Source organism: Phyllobates terribilis, unplaced genomic scaffold (genome assembly GCF_046119375.1).
Source record: "Phyllobates terribilis strain yellow unplaced genomic scaffold, ASM4611937v1 Scaffold_2__4_contigs__length_985480577, whole genome shotgun sequence".
Classification (NCBI taxonomy): domain Eukaryota; kingdom Metazoa; phylum Chordata; class Amphibia; order Anura; family Dendrobatidae; genus Phyllobates; species Phyllobates terribilis.
Window position 1 is genome coordinate 681070958 of NW_027362762.1, and position 12946 is coordinate 681083903.

The window sequence follows — 12946 nt, forward strand, 5'->3', positions numbered from 1 at the left end:
AGAGAGTGGACAGCCCAACTGCAATCCTGTAGTCCACTCCAAGAAAAAAAGCCGGGTTTTACTAAATTTGCCTTGGTCATATAGCTTGACACTTTTATTCTGCACTGCAACCACAGCTATGTTTGTGATTGCAATGCACTCCAGCGGGTTCAATATGCTTCTATGGGCACTCCAGGGGATAAATACCGTGCCTTGCATATAATTCCCCTCACTGCCTCACAATATGTTGTGGTAATATGTGGTCTGATCATAGTGTGACAGCATTTCTTCCTTGTATGTGGTATTACTCAATCACTATGTGGTAATAATATGTGATCTGGTCATAGTGTGGCGGTATTTGTTCCTTGTTTGTGGTATTATTCAGTTGCTATCTGGTGGTAATATGTGGTATGATCATGGTGTGACAGTATTTGTCCCTTGTATGTGGTATTATTCGGTCATTATGTGGTGGTAATATGTGGTTTGGTCATAATGTGACAGTATTTGTCCCTTGTATGTGGTATTATTGGTCATTGTAAAAAATGTATGTGACACATTTGTGACGCCCTGCAGCTGCAGGCTGTCACAGAACTCCTTGGTGTTGCACAGATGGGATTCTCCCCAGTGGCCTCAATACATGCAGATACCTCCAACCAATTCCACTAGATGGAGCCCTGTAAGGTATATATATACTGGGGGGTGGAGTTCAGGAAGTCAGTCAGTGGGAGGCTGTTTATGTGACACGATGCTGCACCACCAGACAAGCTGAAGTCTGTGTGGCTGAAAGCCAGGCTAGGCCCAAGCTGCGGGCTAGTCTGGCCAGTGAGAGCCTAGAGTGGGCTAGAAGGCAAGGAGAAGAAAAGAGCCATGAGGGACAGAGGAACCACAGAGAGTTCGTCCCCTGATGCAAGCCGAGGACTGCTCCGCAGCGGTGGCACCCCTGTCTGTTCTTCCTCTGACCCGGCTGGGTCACCTCTCCCCAGCATCCACCATCCATCTACCCCTACACTGCCCTGAAGCTAGCTCTACCTGTGGAGAGCCACACCATCCCTGCTGCCGTAACACCAGCTCCAGAGGACTGCTCCGCAGCGGCGGCTCCCTTTGGTCGCATTCCACAGGTGGCGTCACGAACACTTGAAATCCCTTATAAATACCCCCCTTTTTACTGACCGCCCTGGGTCACGGACCGGGCCAGCTACCGTGATATCTCCCAGCAATCAGAGGCCCGGCTGCCGAGTACCCCACGGCCCAGGGGGCATGTCAGCTTTGGCGTCACGAACAGGATTGCGTGCCCGTTGCCACTGGGTACTGTGCACCTTAAGGGACTGTAACCCTTACTGTGGTGAATTTTTCCCGCCATTCCTGAGCTTTCCTCTGCCATTTTTCTTGTTGCCGCGCGGGAAGAAGAGGGGCGTAACCACGAGAATCGGAAAGGCGTAATAGCTGGAAATGTGCGAAACCGAGGACACGCCCCACCCCTGACGTCGAACCAGTAAGCGTCAGGTCCTGAAAAGAGCCCAGTGGACGCTCTGACGTCAGACGCGAGCGACGCAAGGTCCTGGAAGAAGACTGTCGCCCGAGGAGCTGCGGCCTACACGACAAAGGGAGTGAAGAAGGTAGGCTCCGTTTCACTAGGGGGGCGCAATCATGGCCGACGACCAGCAAGCCGCCGGTGCACCGGTTAACGCTCCTGATGCCCAACCTGCACCCGGCGCTGCACAGGCCGGAGCGGCCGCTCCACCAGCAGGGGTCATGACCCCGTTGATACCCATGGCTCTGCCGTATGCCCTAGATGTTCAGAGGGTGAAGGAACTTCTGCAGGAGGACACCCTGACTGAACGGGAGGATGACCAGGACGGGTCACCTACCTCTCATCCCCAGGCGCATCCCAGGAGGGGGCGCCCTTGAGCTTCTAGTTCCCCGGTAGCTCTCATGCTAAGTATGAGTTAACCTGAACTTGGAGTCCGTGAACTGTGAACGACCCGCATTGTACATAGTTTGCACCTCCTGAGGTGCCCCTTGGTGGTTTTCACAAGACCACCACCACTAAAACCTGCTTGACATGGCCGAACCAGTGGTCCTACACCAGTCCTGCAGCCCCCCCAGGACCTTCGTTGGGGGTTTGGAGCAGGTACCCCACAAGCCAGCTTACCCGGATGAGAGGGACACACCCGAGGAGGGATCTCATCAAAACTGGTTGCTACAGTAAAGCATAAATAATGTTTATTAAACCTGTCATTTGAACGTTCAAGCTACGTGCCTCCCATAAAGGGAAGAAAAATTGTAATGTTTAAAAATATGTTATCCTTGTGTTACCTGTTATACAAAAATTTGTTTCAGTCCGGGAGTACTAACTTTTACTAGGGGGGAATGTGACGCCCTGAAGCTGCAGGCTGTCACAGAACTCCTTGGTGTTGCACAGATGGGATTCTCCCCAGTGGCCTCAATGCATGCAGACAACTCCACCCAAGTCCACTAGATGGAGCCCTGTCAGGTATATATATATACTGGGGGGTGGAGTTCAGGAAGTCAGTCAGTGGGAAGCTGTTTATGTGACATGATACTGCAGCACCAGACAAGCTGAAGTCTGTGTGGCTGAAAGCCAGGCTAGGCCCAAGCTGCGGGCTAGTCTGGCCAGTGAGAGCCTAGAGTGGGCTAGAAGGCAAGGAGAAGAAAAGAGCCATGAGGGACAGAGGAACCACAGAGAGTTCGTCCCCTGAAGCAAGCCGAGGACTGCTCCGCAGCGGCGGCACCACTTAGCCGCATTCCACAGGTGGCGTCACGAACTTTCCAAAAAACCCATATAAATAGAAATCCCCCTTTTTACTGACCGCCCTGGGTCACGGACCGGGCCGGCTACCATGATATCCCCCAGCAAATAGAGGCCCGGTCGCCGAGTACCCCACGGCCCAGGGGGCGCGTCACATTCCCTTAAAGAAAAATAAATAAAATATACCTAAAAAGAGTATTGGATATTTTAAGAAATGTTTACTAGGTTAGAGTAGGGCCCGACCAAAAGAGTTTACCTTGTCTTGGTGGCAGCTTAAAAAATCTTTTGGTCAAAACAAAAGCTGATGGCTATGTGGCGCCCCTGAGGGTTCAGTCGCCACAGAGGTACTGCACCTCACCCAGAGGTGTGGTGTCTCCCTTGTCTCAGGTAAAGAGGGAGTGCTGCCCGGAACCCCAACACCCACATTCAACACTACACTGCTCCAGGCCGGCTGGAAGGGCAAGATGCATGTGCACAGTGCTGAGCCCTGTCCCTGGCTGGAGTGGGGGAACCCAAAGGTAGTGGGAACCAGTAGTGGATGTGGGTGGAGGAAGAAGTTTAGGGGAGCACCATTGTAGGAGATATAAAAAGGGAAGCCATCTTAGGGTGGCAGAGCAGTCAGTGAGAGGAGAGAGTGAAGACAGTCAGGGAGCTGAGTCTCTTAGGAGCTCTGCTCCACAAGTAGGGCCTAGGGCTAGAGGGGAGCAGAGGAGGAAGGTTCCGATCTATAGAAGGGATCCCAGGGGGTACGGCGAGTGCAGGACGGCACCCGTACGCCCCGAATCTGTCAGAAGACAGAGGGATCAGGCTGCAAGAAGGGGACCGGCCCCTGGACCAGCCGTGTTACTCCAGGTTCAGGCTGGAAAAACCGGAGGCTTCTGGCTTTTATAGTTCAATTGCCAAAGCCTCATTCTAATCTCCGTGAGGGTCAAGCAGGTCCGGGAACTCCAGTTAGACAGGAGGGACTTCAGAGCACCCGAGCGAGACTGTGAGTGGGGAAGCGCAGGGCAGGAGGGAGAAGACCCAGCGTGACGTCGGTCTAGAGAGGAACACCAGAAAGCGGGGTTCCGTTAGGTGCTTTTAACATACCTGAGGAAGAGCTGAACCCCCGGTCTGGTGAACGCAGTGCGACGTGGGAGGCTGGAACCCGCGCAGTGTATCAGTGGAACGAACATGAGAACTGTGAGTAAAGACTCGGATGACTGCACCGCACTGCCTCAGTCCATTATTTTAGCTGCGCCATCTTTCCCCCTGCACTACAACGCCCCGCGCAACCAATTATATCTACACTGCCCTGGAGCTAGCTCTTACTGTGGAGAGCCACACCATCCCTACTGCAGCACCATCAGCTTCAGAGGACTGCTCCGCAGCGGCGGCTCCCTTTGGCTGCATTCTACAGGTGGCGTCACAAACCTTATAAATCCCCTATCAATAGAGAAACTTCCCCTTTTTATTGACCGCCCTGGGCCACGCACCGGGCCAGCCACCGTGATATCCCCCACCATCGTCCATAGGCCCGGCTGCCGAGTAACCCCCACGGCCCAGGGGGCGCGTCAACTATGTATGTGATATGGTGTTAGATGGGAAGTGTTAATGTGTGATTGATGAGGACGTGTTGCAGAAGTGGAGTTTTTCCAAGACTGGGCGGTGGGACTGTGGACGATTTGAGGGGTGGAGGCGGCGATGGGGTGGAGCCTGACGGAGTGTCAAGGGGGCCCGAAAATTTTGAAATTATAGGGGCCTGAAATTCCTGGTGGCAGATCTGAAAAGGAGCACTGTTTTGTACTACACAGCAGGTGCAGTAATAGGGACACGTACGGCAGCAGCGGCTCAGCATTGGGATATCAGCAGGATGAGGAGTTTGTGCAGGTTGGGAATAGATGGAGACGGTGTTGGAAATGTGAGAGGTCGGAAGTGTCTTTGTTGTAATCTCTGCAGACGAGTACATGCTGGAAGAATTTGTCATGTCAGTCTGGGGCAAATGGATAAGACGGGAAGAGTGAATGACTCCAAAAAAAAGGAATGTCAGCTGTAAGTCACCATCAACTGTACTGTGACCTCTAACATGTTCTGTAAGACCGGTCTATACCACTGTATGGTCACCATATGGCGGTAATATCAGTGTTGGTTTTTGTATAGAGATTTTTTTTCCGTAACAGCGCGGTCATCTGCTGATGTTCCCCTATACCCACAGTTAGGGTGCGCCACCATAGTTGTAATCAGGTTTATCGGTTAGGGGCCCACTCAGATGTTTCACCCCACCTGAGCTAAACCCCTAGCTATGCCTCTGGTTCTTACAAACTTACTGTTCAGTAAAAAACTGTTTATTGTTGGCTAATGGTCTCCCTCATTGATCTCCTCAACACCTGGTCCTGGCTAGCTGAAGTCACTGGCATCATGCAGCCTGCAACAGCGTAGCGCCCCTGTTGATGAAGCCCACACATCCAGCCAGGACCCCAATCTTCATATAGCGTGCCAGGGCATAAGACGAATACCTCGCCCGCAGCTAGTGACGTGCCCCCTGGGACCGTGGGGTACTCGGTAGCCGGGCCGGTCGGTTCTATTGGGGTAGTCACAGTGGCAGTGACCCGGTCCGTGGCCCAGGGCGGTCAAATAAAGTAAAGTGTCAATTGGGGAACAAAGTGTTTGGGAATAAGTTTGTGACACCGCCCGTGGTGTGCAGCTATATGTGGCCGCCGCTGCTATTCAGAACCACTGGGGCTGTTGGTAAGCAAAGATGGTTCAGCTCTCCACGGGCAGAGCTAGGCCTCAGGGCAGTTTATAGTACTTGATGAGGTAGATGTTGTTGGTGTAGTGCAAGGCAGATGGCGCGGCAATTAATCAAGGACACAGTGGGGTGCAGTCTTCAAGTATTTACTCACAGTTATCAAGATGCTCCAGGTTACAACCGGCGTATTATAACCGCCCACATCGTCCTGTGTCCTCGGGGGAGGTGATCCAGCCAACTCTCAGATAACTTAGGTGCACTTGAACGGGACCCCTTTCTTGTGTACCTTTCCAGGTCGTCTCTCTCTGCGCTGGCTCTCGCCCTCCTGTCCTGCGCCTCACACACAGTGGCCTTGTTGGGCAACGTCCTTTCTGTCTCCTTTGTCCTGTATGGCCACCTTTTCAGTGAATGTGTGTGGATTTTGGCTATAACACATGAAGATACCGCAACCTTCATGTAAATGTATGCCATTTATCTACTGTCTAATTTTTTCATGGACCCATAGACTTGCATTGCCGATTTTTATCCGACACTTGGAACAATATCGGACATGTCTTGCGATTTTGCACTGACCGCTCGGTTCGTGAAAAATCATGGTCATGTAAATAGCCCCATTAATTATTATATGTACGAACGCTGTCCATGAAAACACGAACAGCACTTCTGCACAAAAAAACTGGTGTCTGAATGATCCCTTAATTAAAATGGTCGGAGTTCTAGTAACATCGGAGTGCCGCATTATTCTCCCTAGATTGATTGCCACTCTTAGGAATAACAGAATCACAGGTTCTCGCCATTTTTGGCCAGCATTTAGGGGAGCAATGGGAGACATGGAAACAATATTCTCCTGTTTTGGACCCCACTCATCAGACATATAGTATTGATATGCCATAAATGTCATAAGTATTCTATTAAATGCAAAGAGACATTAATCAATTAGATTTTTCTTATTTTAATTAATAATTGCATTGAAGGATGAAGGGATGTTCTTGGAGGAGCCTTCACCTTCAGCAGATGTTTTATAAATTCCCTATCAATATGTCTTTGGAGTGTGGGAGGAAACCGGAGGACCCGGAGGAAACCCACGCAAACACGGGGAGAACATACAAACTCCTTACAGATGTAAAGCTGCAGTGCTAACCACTGAGCCACCGTGTTGCCCTGTGAGATGGTACAAGATCTTGCACACTAGTACAGCTCTGATGGTGGACCTGCTGTACTTTCTTCAGGGCGCTAGATGTGGAAGCTTTCTTTATCTGAGATGTTTAAGGTGCCCTTGTGACACATTGCAAAAAGGCAGCTTTCTCTGATAGCGTGAGCAGCCCTGGATAATCCACGCCGGCAGGATGATATAAACCGGCGGAAGCGAGAACCTATGAGAAGAGATGTAGAACTAATGTAAGTAATAGGGCTCCATATTATAGGACACTAATGGGGTGTCACTGTGACAGGACGGTAGAGGAATCTTATCCATACAGAGGTACGGGATCATTGTCACCATCATACATGTGACCGTGCGACCACTGACAGATAACATCTGCTCCACATGACCTATCCTCACTGACATCATACAACATGGAGATTGTTGTCACACTTACCTCTTCTGCGTTCTCCCTTTTCTACTTTTCCTGTTTCTTGCTGTGAACTCTGTCTTAATGCAGATTCTCCTTTCTTCTGAACTGGAAATTCTTATGAGAAAGTGAGAAAAAGATTTTATAAGATTAGCTTTGTATCTTTATATAGTAGAGTTATATTATTCTTGTACTCTATAGTCCTGCTAATGGGGTAATACACTATAATAGGGAGAATATGCCATATATACATTTCATCACCTGAGGGAATGAGAATTAGATTGCTTGGTGAAATGATTAATATGATCCTGAAGCTTTTCTGTGCGCCGCCATGTGGTGTCACCCCAAAGGACTATGGCCCTGATTTATCAAAGAAATCCCACAAGAATTCTGTCTTAAATGGTTTTGAGGAGCCGCAAATTTATTTGCAACACTTACTTGCAAGAAGTGTTCTAACTCCAGTTTTACCATCTACACCTTAATGGTCGTAGCTGGGGAGGAACAGGTGCGGAATGATAGCATAATGCCATAGCTCATCTAATTCATGATTCATGATTAATTGTACCCGTTCCCTACGCCAGAAATTTTACTCCAATCCTTGACCAGAGTAAGATTTCTTGCATTTATAGAAAGAACTTGGCTCTACAAGATTGATTGCAGGTAGAAGAGTGTTTTGATTATATAAGCAATCCACTGTAGAAATTATGATGTTTCGGTTGTTAAAGTGACACATTCATCAGTAATATTATATATATAAAAAAAGAAAAATAATAGTTAAAGAATTCAACAAAAATAGAATTTATACCTAAAAATACAACTGGTATCAATCCTAAATGTAGCAAGTATAATGATGGGATATGAAAAAGATTAAAGTATTTGAAGAAAACATAGAAAAAAGTAATATATTATTAATGAATAGAAGTTTCTACATTACTATATCAGAACACTTCTTATATTTATAATATTATATCTCATAATATGTGGAAAATGAGGTTTCCCCATATAACAATGCTCCTATAATACATCATAAGCTTGATGATCACTGTTTTCTATGGTTTCTTCACACCCTTTAATCTATTTGTATCCTATTATATACTTCAAAAATTTGACTCACTTATATAGCGCCATTAATTCCACAGCGCTTTACAGACATTATTGGCACTGTCCCCATTAGGGCTCACAATCTACATTCCCTATCAGTATGTCTTTGGAGTGTGGGAGGAAACCAGAGTACCCGGAGGAAACCCACGCAAACATGGGGAGAACATACAAACTCCTTGCAGATATTGTCCTTGCCCAGATTTTAACCCATTACGCCAGCGCTGCAAGGCTGTAGTGCTAACCACCGAGCCACCGTGCTGCCCATACTTGCTATCACTAGGAATTACACCACTTGCATTTTTATGCATAAATTCTATTTCTGGTGATTTTTTGGATAATTATTTTTCTTTTTTGTATATCATAGTATCTGATGAAGGTCTGATGTTAAAAATTGAGACATCATCATTTCTACAGTGGCTTGCTTATGTAATAAAAGACACTCTTCTACCCGCCATCAATCTTGAAATGCCAAGTTCTTTATGTGCATTAGATGAGAGGTGGCATCCTACTTGTGCAGCCACGGATTAGGAGTGCCACACATCTTCCCGGTTACATGGAGTAAGATTTGTGGCGAGGGGCACGCCATTTTTCAAATGCCCCTGATTCATTAAGAGACATGCAACCTCATAAAGCATCAGACGTCTCTGACTCCAGCACGGCTCTCATCAAGACCGGAGTCAACAGCGCTGGTCTTGATGAATTGGGGCCCATGCTCCCTTATTAATGTGACATTTGTTGCAGCATCCCACGGTGTTATAATATAACATAATATATAAGTTTTAATCCATGACATAAAAGAGAATTTACATATTGAAGTCTTGGACTGCTCATGGTGATAAGGGCACAAATAAGTGATACATTTCTGAGCCTTCATGTGCACATTCACATTACACTGTGAGATCCTAGGCTATAAGAGGATGTCCTATAGAGGTGTACATACCTGACAGTGCGGACGAGGGTGAGCTGCTGTCCTTGGCAGTGAAACACTGATTGTCGCCATCGGTTCTAGAAGGAGAAGATTCTTTCTGCCTACAAAAAAAAATCCAAAAAGTAAGAACACCTGTCTGTAAGGCCAATTAGGACAATATTGAGAGAATACCCTGCTCGGACCCCATCTATCAATAATAAAGGAGGATCACTAGTAATATTGACCTGAAATGTACAGGAAATAAATGGCTGGTCGCAATGATGAGCTGTTGTCACCAGCGTTATCACGAGCCAGACCGCAGTGATCAGCAATCATGGGGTGGTGGCTGCTGGATTTAGTCTTGTGTTACACGTGTCTTGTATTTATTATTCTGATCATATATCAGAACTGAACCCCGTAATAATCTACTCACATGTCTGACTGTTTGCTGCTGCTCTCTGGGGAATTCTCTGGAGGTGGCTTTGGATCATCCATGTTCATCACCCTGGTATTGGTGGTACAAAGCTAAACAACACAGAAAAGTAAAGTAAATATATTTGTAAACTTTTTAACTGTATATTTTATGGATTTTATTGGTCACCCACTTACTTTAAAATGCCTTAGAGAAGATGATACAAAGTTTTGATCATCTAGCCAGTAAATGCCCTCACTAGTGTCCTCCTCGTCTGAATCCATATGTTTGTGTCTTCTAGAGCGAGCTACAAAGTACAAGTGTTACCAGAGATTATTAGTAGAACACACGGCCGTATAGCACACGGCCACAGACAGTCAATAATGATGGGAAATGATTGTCACATAGAATGAAAGACACACGGCAGCTTGTTCTAGATGACATCTCCTTCTACTTACTGGAGAAGCAGTGGGTATCCTCCTCGGATTCAAGTTGAGGAACATACAGAGGCTCCTGACTTAGAAGGGTCTCAAAGTCTAAGTCACTCATGTATGGATGAATCTTGATCTCAATTGCTCCTCCTGGAAAAGACAGACAAGAAAATAGTGATACAGACATTGCTAGAAAGATGTGAAGGACATATACTGAAAGTCAGAGCGTGAAGAAAAGGCTTGATATTAGGTTAGGGTCTCATCAAAGAAAACGTACGCTTGTCACAGCTGATGGGCTATGATGAATTTTCCCATTTATGCACCTAAGTACCTTCATTTTTATAAGTATATTCCATATAGCATTGCTGCAGTTAAATTTCACATATTCTATGTTCACCTACGCACCTGTTCACACTAGCTTTATTCTGTTTGGAGGTGCTGGGCAGTTTTTTGTTTTGTGTTTTTTATATATACACTCATTATCATAATATAGTTATACATAACTTCACTGCTGCTCTGGCTAACTATAATCTATATAGTGTGTTGCTGTGTATATACTTTATCATATATTATAAGGTTATCCAAACCTCTGTGTAGGATTACACTATATCATTACATACAGCTTCACTAGAGTCCACACCATATAATATATAGTATATACACATCTCCACGTTATAGGGTTATAAACATCTCTGGAGTGGAGTTGCTGTGTATAACTATATAGTGTGTAGATGTGTATATACTATAGATCATATAATGTGGGCTACAGTGGAGGTATGTTTATCTATATACTACGGTGCCATGTATATACTATATACTGAGGAGTCCAGGGGAGCTGTGTATAACCATATATATATAACTCTATACTGTATAGAGTAAACTCCATAGGAGCTGCTCCACTGGATTCCACACTGTATACTATATAGTATATATATATATAACAAAACACTATATACTAAACAGTTCTATATAGCTCCAGACCAGCATTGTACACCTATATATTTTGATGCTTTGTATATACTATGATCTATAGTATATGCACAGCACCATTATATATAGTTATACATATACTAATTACACATATAAATCTCTATGTGGAGCCTGAAAAAAAGCGCATGTAAAAAAAGCTGTTGCCTTTTAAGCGCAGAATCATTGCTTTTCTGTACTATAAAAAACACTAAAAACTCTGCTTCCCATCTGCACCAAATAAATAAAGGGGAGAAAGCATAAAAGAGGCAGCAAAAATGCAATAATCAAAGAAAATTGTTGTTGCTTATTGTGGTGCAGATACCTGTAGAAAATGTGCTTAAAAAATGCTGCAGAAAAAATGAAGCATTGGGGAAAAAAATAAATGATGTCATTATTTTAGGCCATTTACTGATCACTTTAAAGTTCTGTTCAATGTATTACGCACGGATTGTTACAATTACAGAGTTACCAAATTTGTCTGTCATTTGATGATTTGTTTCCTTTTTTTAGATGAATTAAAAATGTTATTATTTTAACTGTTTTTCATTATTTTTTTAGTAACATTATGGGAAGAAAAAATGTTTGACTTTTATTTTACCTGTAGAATACCGGTAGATAGAAAGGCACTAGTATATAGAGATGTATCTCTATGTGCCATTACAAGATGAACATGATAAATTTATCTGGTCAGAGAGATGTAATATTTCAATACTAATACTATTATATATATTACCTGTCCCAAGTCTATGTGCTGGATTTTTTCTCAGCAGGTCAGTGATGAAATCATGAGCATCGGGTGGAATAGAGTAAAAATGAAGTTTCCAGGTTATGTCCTCTGTTGAGTAAAAATCAAATATTACAAAATATAAAATGTCTCCATTTACATTAAAAAAAACGTTTAGCTTAACACAAGTATCCAAACCAATGAACTGATGCATCCAAATAACAATGAGATCACATAGCATTCAGATTATTTTACATACCCTTGAGGATCCTGTAGAAAGTCTCATATCTGGTGGGCCCTTCAAAAGGCAAACGTCCTACAAGAAATTGATATAGGATGACACCTATTGACCACCAGTCAACAGGCCTTCCATAGCCGTCCCTTAAGATGACTTCTGGCGCAATGTAAGAAACGGTGCCAACAATCTAGAAACCAACACAAGAATAAGATGATGATCAGTGAAAATAATTGTGATAAATAATATCAGTGAAAATGTTTTCTAGAAAATATCAGGATAGCAGAAATAGATGTGAACTGCAAAGAGCAAGTTCCTATATATAAAGCTGACCTCATCATCAAGGAACTCTCGTGTGATGTCTTCAATTGGAGCCTTGTAGATGTTCGATGTTGGTCTCATGAGGCCGACTTTTGAAAGCCCAAAATCGGTGACTTTAATATGACCAGATGATGTTATCAGGAGGCTGTGAAAGAAAAGATGGTGTCAGTCCCAAGTAATATCCCATAGATTATAACAAAATATAACTTTCTTCCCCTTATTATACTACAAGGGTCACTTACTTTTCAGGCTTCAGGTCTCTGTGCACCACACCATAGCTGTGCAGGTATTCCACAGCTAGAACCGTTTCTGCGATGTACATACGGGCCAAGGTGACAGGTAAAGGACCATTGGACTTTAGAAAACTGCCACAGTCTCCTCCTACAGGGGAAAGATAATATGACAGGAGAGGGTTTGTTACAATGTAGATCACACAGGGTGATTGTGAATGACAACTACGCTGAGACATTGGAGCAAGGCGCCATACATAGAGATATAGTGTATAATGCAGAGTGTACACCGTATACTCAATGTGTGACCCCCAGGCTTCATTTACATGCCTCTTATTTATTTCCCAGTTATGCAGTGTATTATAATAAAGTCAAATCCTCTTACAGGGATAAATGATTTTTCAGCATTTGGTAATAGGTAACTTCTAGTAAATGCAGTGAGGACATGTAACCGTCCATGCAGACACATTCAGATTATGTATAAGGTTCTAGGAGATAAGCAGACATGGGCTGGATAGAGATACAATGTATATGACCTACCTGCTACATAGTCCATGACCATACACAG